Below are 12,139 nucleotides of genomic sequence, written 5' to 3' on the forward strand. Positions count from 1 at the left end.
GAGATGGATGAGAGGTACAGTAGATGATCACTGTGGATCTCCTTTGTCCTTTTGACTCTTAACAAGGGAAAAGAAAAACAAGAAAAACCTTCTAGCATCTAACTCTAGATCTGGAAGACGGGGGTCTGGAGGCTCCCCCAGGGGACTCACGGCACAAGGCGGGGTACACCCTGGACAGGATGCACAAACACACATTCGGCCAGTTAGCCTAATCTGCATGTCTTTGGACTGTGGGAGGAAACCCACCAGGCACAGGGAGAACATGCAAACACAAATGCAAACGCACACAGACCTGAGGCGGGAACTGAATCCTCGACCCCGGCGGGAGGAGGCCGCAGTGCTAACCGCTACGCCTCCGCGGCGCCTTAAATTAGCATCTCTTTCAGTAAAGCTGTAGTGAAAAAACATCCCTGTTGACCTCACTGGAGATGTTTTTTTTTTTCTTGCTTTTTTTAAGTAGTGAACTTCCTGTGGCGGGAAATGCGGTTTGGTTTCTGACGCAGCGATTTTCACGTTGCTTGTGTATTCGAGAAGAAATACAACTGATGTGGTTTCTTTTCATCGCATATAAAGCCATATTTAAGTAAACCATTAAATCATCCCACGTTCTCGAGAAGTATTACGCCAATGGTGATGAGCGCCGAAGGACGATGTCATTCTATAGAGAAGGAACAAAAACTGCAGAAACACCAGAGAAAGATCAGATTTTAGAAGCGGAACTTTCTGTGCGTGCTGTATTTACCCTGCTCATACTGCCGTGTCGTGGAAGGTAAAGTCCGGGCTTAAATTAAAGCGTGATCCCAAGTGATAACATGGACGTGTCATCACCTTGAGTTTCCTGGGATAAACCCAACGCCGTGAAAGTGTCAGGTTTCTGTTTAGAACTTTACAGGAAAATCCCTTTAGAGTAAAAATGTTTTGGTTTTCGTTCCTGAGATATAATAAAGACACCTGAAGAATTACGAGGCATATGGAAATACTTGAGAAGGTGAACGTAATACGATACACTTACAGCTGCTCAGAGAAGGCAATAAACATAAAATATGACATCATGTCCAAACTAACAAAAACACCGGACAATTCCAAATCCAGGGAATGAAAGCTTAACAGCATTGGGTTTTGGAGTTGAGGATCTAAAATAGCAACAGTGGGGGATTTAGCGCGCATCCGAGGCAGGCCGGATCAGCCGTCAGGACACGGTCCAGTCTTGGGTTACGTTTCAGTACAGTTTTAACACACTCATTGCAATTCCTGCTAGGAACAGTCGGATATATTAACTCATAGATTGCACTACTCCACGTCTCCAGCTGATCCTCACTCTGTTCTCTTTATTCCTCTTGGCCTGCAAGCAGGACGCACTCATGAGACGTATCACTTTAGGGCATAGAGATGGGACGTCAATCGAGGGCAGTGTCAGAAAGCAGGGCTAAAAGAATAACCCTGAAGTTGGAATGCGTTCTGAAGTAAGTATCGTGTTTCTGTCCTCAGATGGACTACAACACACACTTACACTTTCTATTTCAGGGGCTGGTGAGGCTTCAGACATCATCGAGATTCCACCGCGTGCAAATGGGAAACTGATGCTGCTGGGCGTTGTTTTATTTCAAGTATTAATAAGGCTTTATAAATAGAAGAATCCAGGACAGAGCTTTTTGTTTCACAGAAAATCAAGCAAATTTGAAAGATATATAAACATACTGTATATAAAACATCTTCACAGAAATCTTCACCCACCATTATACCGTGTATCAGTGACAGTAACGTGCCGCACATGCTGTCAGTCAAAGACTTACACATTTACAGGGTACTGATCCAATAATATCCAATCTATTATTTCTAGCAGCAGTAACTTCCTTGGTATTGATGTGACTCCTAAAACCTGTCCTCAAGACTGATTGATTTCTGCCTCACTTTATGGCTTTGGATAAGAAACATCTCTTAGATAAACAGATGTTAATATACTGTATGTCTTACTTTTTTAAGGACTCTGCAATGCCCCGATCATGTCAGGTCCTGGAGCCATTCTTGACCACAGCCCTAATTATGGCTCTTTCTCACCTTCCATGGGGAAGGCCCGGGTTTGATTCCCACCCAATGTCCAAACCTCAGTCCCAAGACTGGAAAAATGGGAGGGTTGCATCAGGAAGGTCATCCGGCGATAAACCTGTGCCAAGTTGTTGTGCGGATCAGTTGGTCCGCTGTTGCGACCCCTTAATGGGAACAGCTGAAAGATTAACAACATACTGCTTATATTGTATCCTGCCTGGGCACAAAAAAGTAACCAATACAATAAGATCTCGCAGGATTGGAACTAAACAGCTGCGTATCTATTTTGTTAGTGAGACTCATCAGAAAAAAAGACTTGTTAGGAAACATATGGGGCGATGGAAAACGGTCACGTGATCTCCAGATTGAGTCTATTCCAGAGTGATGGACCAGTATGGACCAGCACGGTCATATTCCAGGACTCAGATTGTAAGAGAATTTCCAGGAGCATGAGGAATGATGTGACGTTGCATGAGGTTGTTAAAACGATGCTACAGCGAATACATGGCGTAATCAAACCTACTAGTTAATTAACTATTTTATATATAAATACAGCAGAGGTGCAAAGAAATGCTTGAAAAATAACTTGAAAAGTAACTATATCAAATACTACAAGGTCAGTGTTAAGTATAAGAACATTTTGTTGTTCAAAATATAATAGACTGAGATCTTGCTGTGCATTTTTATTTAATTATAAGGAAATTAGATTGTCAGCCTTATTTTTGGTATTTTTTTCCAGTCAGGAAAATCCTGAAAGCATTTGTTATTTTTTTTTGTCTAAAAAATATGGTTTATTATTGTAATATGTCCATTATATATTACTGATATATACAATATATAAATATAATCATCAAACCTCGACAACCTTTCTATCCTGACTGTCCTGAGTGACTGTCTAAGTGATCTTTGTCTAACTTAAGAGAGATTAGAAAGACATAGCAGCATATTTCTTCATTATCAGAGGAAGTGTAAGTGCGGATCTCAGCACATCTCTAAACCTCACGCTGCAATCTTCCTGTCTGATTTACCAAAAGATCCTGTGCAGCTTTAACCTCTAATACACACAGGGATCAGACTAACTACTGGTTATAGATATATATCAGAAAGACTAAACGCAGAAAGGAAATTAAAAGAAGTAAAAATATGAACCAAGAAGCTTGTTTCAGTTTTGAACACCTGCAGTGGATGCGAGAATAAAAAGTTTCAGCCTCATGCTTTGTTTTTTCATGCTTTAGAAAATGGTGAAGTGTGTATCAGTTGCTTTGAGAGCACACACCATCCTGGTCTGTATCAACATTGTGGTTAGGGTTTTAGTTCTGCTCTGAGGAACCAGTCAGGGCTGGTTTTACTAAAATGATCATGTACATGTATTCATTCGTTTTTTTGTTAATATTTCAGCTGTATAAGAGATCAAACAAAAGATCTGTGTAACCTTTTTTTTAAATAAGCAAACTGATCTTATGAAAACATCTTAATGTACATTTTTAAGATCATCACCTGATTGCTTTTATGTAATCTACTAAATAGATATGTAGGTCCTCTCTTTTGTCTATGTATCTCTACATCACTTGAGCGGTGTCTTTAATTGGAAAGCAATCAATAATATGAAGCTGACTTCCGATTGTCATCCTAAAGTTGATTACTTTCTGGTACAGTATATACACAGGCCGGCCAAAATAAAAGTCACACACTCTAATATTTAACTAGACCACCTTGTGCTTTGTTTACGGCACGCATTAGCAGTGCCATTATTTTGATAAGCTTAAGCAATGACAACATTTATTTCCACCCATTGGGTTAATTTCTCTCCAAGAACTTGAATTGATTGAGTCAGACCTCTGTGTAAAGCCTCAGTACATTCCCAGATTCGCAATATGGTTAAGGTCTGGACTCCATGTGTGATGATCTGAACGATCCATGTGTAAAAAAGTTGTTTCATGCTCCCCGAACCACTTTTCCACAATTTAAGCCTTAGGAATTCCGGCATCATCATCATTGGAATATGTCCGCGCCATCAGAGGAGAAAAAAAATCCATTGATGGAAAAACCTAGTCATCCAGTACATTCGGTATATTCCGTATTTTTGTGCTGGTCTTGATTTGTTCTGTACTTGTCTTTGTTCTTGTCCAATGTGATTAATGTCTAATGTTCAACATTATGGAGTCAATTGTCTAATCTTACATTAGTGTTATTTATTGCTGCTGCCTTACGGTAATTTTCCTCAGGATTAATAAAGAACATTTTATTTTATCTTCACTGTGCACAGTGCTTAAAAGCATTGCCACATCTCTTTATCATTTCCTTTAGATTGTGTGAAGTTTCCTCCATGCAAGTCGCTTCCTGTTTTATCACGTATATCAACTACTAATCAGATTTTAGATCATGTACAGTATGCCCTGAAACAGCATACAGCACTTCTTCGCATTTTTCCTCTGGCAGGAAATGCAGAAGCACAAGTTTGCAGGACGTTTCAAATGCACTATAAGTGAGAGGGAAAGGTGAAGCCGAGGAAAGAGAAATGTCAGACAAAGGTGTGGAGAGATAACAAAACAGAAGTAAATCACACCTACTCTGCGGTGAACCTGGTAAATTTCCATTAAGCAGCTTCGGCCCTTATGGTGAGTGACGTATTTGGGCCAGTGTGTGTGAATGATTCATGCCGGACAAACAGAGTCATCAGCGCTGAGAATGAGTAACTGCTGAATATAAACACTACGTGATGGAGACGTGGCATATGTCCTGTATTTGGATTTGGAAAAAATTAGGTTAATTAACGACACGTGTGTGTTAACAGCTGTCACTTCACTCCTTACTCTAGCTGTGTGATAAGGAACAGGATAATCTAAAATACACTATTAATGCTGTACTTCACTAAAAGCTGTAATTTATAACCAGGGAAAACACTCCCTCATGTCAGGTCAAGTCAGGTTAGAAACTCACAAAGGTTCATCAATCCTGACTTCAGAATCCACAGTATCACGTTTGTCTTTAGTTCATGTTTGAGGAATTGGATCCCGTCATGGTCTCATCATCCATACTGCTTTATCCTGTAAACAGGGTTGCAGGAGGCCTGGAGCCGATCCCAGGAGACCTAGGGCACAAGGCGGGGTACACCCTGCACAGTCACATGATGAGCAACTTGGGAACACCAATTAGCCTAATCTGCATGTCTTTGGACTGTGGGAGGACACCAAGCACGGGGAGAACATGCAAACTCCACGCACACCAACCCCGAGGCTTGAATCGAACCTGGAACCTGGAGGTGCAAGGCGATAGTGCTAACCACTAAGCCACTGTGCCGCCGGTAGATACGGAATCCATCATTAATCACAGTTAGCCAGCTTGATAACAGAAGACTAACATGGGGGAGTCAATATGTATATATATTTTTGTGGATCTAATAAGGTAAAAAAAAAAGATAATAAAAATAAATCACATAATTGTTTTCAACTTGAGGGTGTATGTGTCATCACAGCACGGGCTTTCTTCAAGTCTGTACTTGTCTATCACATGCTCCTGATCAGTTTTTATGCCTTGTGGCTGTATTTATTTTTTTTTCATTTTTGAATTTGAGTTCATAGGAATAAACTTTTACTGTTTAATCGGCATTTATGAAAGGAGTCTTCATTTTCAGCACTTTGTAAAAGTCAGAGGTGAATATGAGGGGCTTAAGGACCTTTGCATTTTTTATTGTAACAAAAAAAGTCTTATTTTAAATTCCAATAATTAATATTTAATTCAAGAAGGTGCAACAATTTTTTTTAAACCAGTTAAAAATTGTTCACTGTTGCATGATATTTAATTTAAAAGGGATGTTTGTGTCAAAATCGGGATTTTGATTGTGCAGAATAACAGAACACACTCATGAGAGTAAAAACTCTCATTATTTCTCTATGTAATCCCCTGCTACACTATTGCACTTATAAATAAATAAATAAATTCTATTTTTATTTATCACATACACAGTCATACACAGTACGATATGCAGTGAAATGCTTAATTTTTCGCATATCCCAGCTTCTTGTTGGTAGGCAGGGGTCAGAGCGCAGGGTCAGCCATTTTTACGGCGCCCCTGGAGCAGACAGGGTTAATGGCCTTGCTCAAGGGCCCACAGCGGCAACCAGGCGGAGCTGGGGCTCGAACCAGTGTTTTACTAGTGCTTGGACACAATCAAGGTAAAAAGTTGCTGGAGCTCCTAGGCAATAAGTGAGGTTCTGCAATGTGCAAGTAGTGTTGGTGAATGATTGTGTGTACAGTTGTACAGACATATGTGTCTCTTCAGCAGGTTGTCGACGTCGATTTTTAAGGACCAGACGTTTCACTCACTGAATGTTTACCGAAACGACTCCAGTGAGCTCCGAGCCACGTCGGCCGCGATCGTCAATTACAGACATACGGCTTTTTAAAAAAACATTTGCACTGTCCAAATGTGTTACTGCAGCTAGGAGTCTCATCATCGTATTGTGCTCTTATAAGTCTTCTTTAAATGTCAATTCATTTTATACCTACATTCCTAGTTTGACTTGAATGGCCCCACGTATAAGGAACAATTGGAATGAGCTGTCAGCTCAGAGCGACTATGTGTTTCTTTTTTTTTAATTAGGAGAAGAAAATAAATGTGACTGTGAACAGAATTTGCTTAAAGAGCTGCAAACATGGAAGAGGGAATAAAGAAAGAATGAAGGAGAAAAGAGTAAGGGAGGAGTTAAAGGGAGACAGAGAGAGGGAGGGAAAGACGTCATTTAAGACGTGCGCTGCGATCACCATGGCTTCACTTCCTGTCCATGTGGCAAGTCTCCTATACACCCTGCCATGTGGAAAATCTTGCATGCACACACACAGACATGCGCGCGCACACACACACACACATCTTGTTTTGATCATTCCTACAAGACCAAACATCTGCGTCCTCATAGGGAGAGCGAATACTGTCTAAAACAGTCTGAAAAATAAAATTATATATATATATATATATATATATATATATATATATATATATATATATATACTGTATACATTACAGCAAAAATTTTAAATACACCTCTAATTACTAGGATTTTTTAAAGTTGAATATTTACATTACAAATGGCTGGATGTAATGTTACATGAGCACCCCGACATCATTTTCACGCACACACACAGAGTGTGGTTTACTAAACAGTGTTGTTTTCACCAGCATGTGTTGGTCCAAAGCAAATATAAGGGCAAGATGTTCATTTCAACAACGGTCCTTTCCAGAACAAGGAAAGTAAAGTCTGGTCAAAAAACAAAGCCATGAATTGAATGGAGATCACCTGGTGAAGTTGCATCATGAATAAAAATGTGGGGTAGAAATCAGAGCTATGTTAAATTGTGTAAATAAGAGCATTTCAGTACGCACACAATGCGATGAGAATTCACAGGATTGGGACTAAACAGCTGTGTGTACATAAGAAAACAACTTGTCAGTCAGACTCATCAGAAAAAAAGACTTCAGTTTGTTAAAATAGCAACGGAAAACTTTGGAGCAATGGAAAAAAGTCATGTGATCTGATGAGCTCAGACCGAACCTATTCCAGAGTGATGGACGCATCAGGGTAGGAAGGGAAGTGCATGAAGCGATCGGGGATAGTGTCCACTGTAGGAGACAGTGTTATGATCTGGGGTTGCTTCAGTTCTTCAGGTCGGCTTTTGACGTTCACTTAAAAGATCATATCAGTAACATGCATTAAATACAGTCAAAGCATTGTGTATTCATACCAGAGGCTTTTGATTTTAGGAGAAGACACTGTTCTAAACCCAAACATGAATACAAAAAAAAACAAAAAAACATGTAAAGAGTATTCTTTGGATTATCCTGATCTATTATTATTGTTTAGTGTCTGATAAGCCACTCTGGGCCATGTGAAAATCAGCACAATGCTGTCTGCATTTCTTTAAAAAATTGTAAAATATAAAGGATTGATAGTTAAATATTAGCTAATTATTATTATCCAGAAAACTAGCTAGCAAACATGCTAGCAAGAACTATGATGCTTTTAAATTTTTTTTTATATTTGATTACTTAGAGAAAAAAACTCACAGTGATTTGATGTTAGATAGCTTTCTAAGAGAGTAAGCAAGCTAATTATCCAGCTTTCATGCTAGTTAAACAGTTAGCTGAGTTGCTAAATATTGTAAGTCAACTCTAGCATTGTCACTGATTAGCAGTCAACCTACTGTAGGTGTTTTGGCTAACAGAAATAAACGTTCACTCAGTTGATACTTACAACACATCCTTCCGTCTGCACTTCCTGCTTTATCATCAGGTCCTTCTTCTTTTAATAGTTGATTTGTCCAGAATTTGTTGATTTAAAAATGGGCAGAAATCTCCAGAAGTGTTTGTGCCGGATTTAGGGATGACTTGGAATAGTAAAAAAAAAAAAAACTTTAAGAGACAATTAAGTAATAATAAAAAACGAGCTCAGCTGTTAACTGCTTGTTTGGTGTATAAGATTTTGTATTTGAGTTAGCTAGCTTTGCTAGCAATTACTTGTGGCAACTTTATTTAGCTAGCCGAACTAGCATGTTCATGATTTTTTAAGCTTGATGAAGCTAACACTAAGTACCTACGTCATCTCAGAATCATACATGAGTGCCCTTTGGTTTTTTACTCTTTCAAAGTAATTAGTGAGAAATTTCTTCTAACAATTACATGTCTGTTTCACTGATGGTGGCACGGTGGTGTAGTGGTTATCACTGTGGCCTTGAACCTCCAGGGTACGGGTTCCATTCCCGGCCAGGCTCGATTCCGGTCTCTGTGTGCATGCAGTTTGCATTTTCTCCCCGTGCTTGGCGGGTTTCATCCCGGTACTCCGGTTTCCTCCCACATTCCAAAGACATATAGGTAAGGTTAATTGACATTCCTGCAATTTGGGAACGTCAATGTGCCCTAAGCCTCCTGGGATAGGCTCCAGGCCCCCAGTGACCCTGAATACAAGTTAAAGCGGTATAGAAGGTGAGTGAGTGAGTGTTTTACTGGTTTCGAGAAACTAACTGTCACACAAGCTTCCTGTTTACTTCTAGTTCCTGCTTTTGTTCCGCCCCAGCTTCAGTGTCCACCTGTCAGTGTTTGCACCTGCCCCTAGTAATAACTCAATAGTCTTGTGTGTTTTTTAAAATGTACCAATTATTCCCAGCGACACATTGTTTCTAATACCCAATAATTGATCACTATTAAATATGCAAATCAGTCTATAAAATCCTCTTTTAAGAAAAATCTGTATTACGTACTTTCCCCTGAAAAGCACTGACACCAGTGTGAGGGACGACTAGACGGTTTAAAGAGAATGAAAATGTAAATCATATGCTATGACCTTCACAGTCACCAGACCCAGCCCGAATAGACACCTGCAGGAGATTGACATTTTACCAAGACATGTTTTTTTTTTTTATCTTAGTTTGTCAGCCATCTGTATATTGTATCGTTACTAGTGTAACTGCTGTACCATGTTTATTCAGCTCAGCTAAACATGGACCTTGACCATGATCAACAGATAAGATACTTCTCGAGGACGTTTAAATTCTGATACTTGTGAGCCAAGGGCACGGTAAAGAATCATGCTGAAGAAAGTTACAACGAAATAAATACACAGTTAAAAGATAAAACACAACTTTCCAATGCTTAGTCACACACAAAGACTGTTACAGTATAAAAGACTCTTGTTAGATAGGGATTTATCTTAACTATAGATAATTAACCATATTAACTAGCAATAAAGCAACAAACGGACTAGCAAGCAGGCAAGCTAATAAAAGTTATGATTTTCAATATACTGTACATTCTAAGGACTACCCGAGCAACATAAATTTATTTAATTTTTTAATTTTTCAGATGTATTTAACTTTAGTAAGGTTGCCTGCTTGCTAATTTGTTAGGATTAGCATTTAAATTACAAAAACTGTGAAAAAAAAAAATTTAAATCATGGTACTGTACATTTTGATATTTTTGACCGATTTGCTGATATAGTGCATTTACCACACTATGATGCATGGTTCTATCATCGTGCATAATTATTAATATTATTTTGTAGTTTTACATTTTTACTGAGATATGAAGCAGGAAGTTGCTGACTTTTAAGTTCCTACCAGTAAAGTAAAAACAAGCTTTGCTGGTTCTTACCCTCATCTCATCATAATGTCAACTCCAGTAACCAGACAAAAGTTATTCACTCATTCAAAATAAAGTTTGTGAGCTTTGAAAAAAAAAACACACCACACACAACCACACACCTGGTTTTATTACCATCAATTAACCCAAATTAAAGCCTTATGCCTACAGCTTAATCTAATCTAAACCTCAAGCTGAAAACCAAACCCCCTGGCTATTTTCCTGGGGACATTGTGAAGACATCTGGTCGTTCAGATTCACGGAAATCACGTTAGTGTAACAGAATATTTGAAGGTGTGTGTTTTAGAGGAATGTGGGCCCTTTTGTACTCGCGCCTTTGTTACGACCGAACAACAAAAGAAACAATATGTGACATTTAGAATGACGTCCTTTCGATTCTGAAATTTAAAAAAGGTTCAGATACCGAGCTTTTCTTTGTCCTGAAATTTTACAGGTCAAACCAGAGTGCGACACTGCAACGTCCTGCAACGCTCCTGTTTAGTGTAACGTTTATGTACAGTATAGATCTTTAATCTCTCTCGGCTTTTAAAAAATATTTTATTAATACTCGGTTCGGCTAGCGGTTTGAAACCCGCAGTGCCACGGCCACAGTCCTACAATAGTTATGCATACATTTATGGCTTACTATAATTTTAACTGATGAGCTAGATTAAAATTTACCTCCCCATAAGTCTCCCTCTCCCTCTTCAAGTGTCATAATTGGGAAATCTAGATTTTTGTTGTACCATAAAAATAAAATAAATATTAAAAATAACTTAAAAATAAATATTGTGCCAAAATTCTTCAAACTATCCATGTAAACAAGTTGCAGGAATTTCCAATATATATATATACTTTATTAGAAATATAACACTGATATAGCCTAATGTCTATATTTGTTTTATTTGTATAGTGTTTTATTATTTAGTAATGTTTATACATAAATTTATTTTTATCTAAAGGCCAGTTTCATTTCAGAAATACATAATTTGTGGGTTGGTAGTTTTAAAATATACCACGTTTTTTGGTCAAAATAATGCTCCTAGTACTCCTACTGTACTGTACGTCTGCTGTTACGGGGGTGGGGATGTTTTTTTTTTCCTTTTTTTTTCAACTTTTTCCTTTTTTATAGTCTTTCCTGATATAATCCAGAAAAATAAAATGTACTGTAAACAAGTTATTTAAAAAAAAATCAATAGTGAGCAGTATAATCTCAGGGCCAAAGTCAGGGCCACCTCACATCCTGACCCGTACTAATATCAGTAAGGTCGCACTCAGTATGGTACTGTCCGAAAATCCCATTTTATCTTCATACTTATTTTATTCAAAAAAAAAATTCGCTGTAATTTAGTGCAGTTTCTTTTCAGAATCAATATAACATCATTTAGAGGTCAGACCTCTCAGAGGGTCATATGTACATATAAATATAGTGTGTAGAAAATACACTGTGTGTGTAAAGTATGTGTATATAAATATAGCACATGGTGTACAGTTTTGTACATATTAATGATAATTATAGAATGTGCGAGTTTGTTTACTATGATATACATGTAGACTTAACATTTATGAAATTTTACTATATTTTATTCATGAGGATAAATATTTGTCTATAATTTAACTATAGTTTTTATATACTCATATAAAAGTCTATAGTATATAGTATATATTTATCTTATCTTACACTAAACCTGGTAATAAGTTATTTGTATGTGACGAACAATGTGTATAGTTTATGCGTTGTATTTTACACTTATATTGTACAATCTATTTACATTACATACAATTATATACAACAAGTCAAACCAGGACTTTTCTAGTGAAAAAAGGGCTTTGACCGGCAAGTGGTAGGGTGTACATGAACATACACACATGGGGTTCAGATGGAGGATTATGGGTAATTTCATGTTTAAACACACACACACACACACACACACACACACACACACACACACCAGTGTGCCAGT

Source organism: Clarias gariepinus, chromosome 21 (genome assembly GCF_024256425.1).
Source record: "Clarias gariepinus isolate MV-2021 ecotype Netherlands chromosome 21, CGAR_prim_01v2, whole genome shotgun sequence".
NCBI classification, from domain to species: Eukaryota; Metazoa; Chordata; class Actinopteri; order Siluriformes; family Clariidae; genus Clarias; species Clarias gariepinus.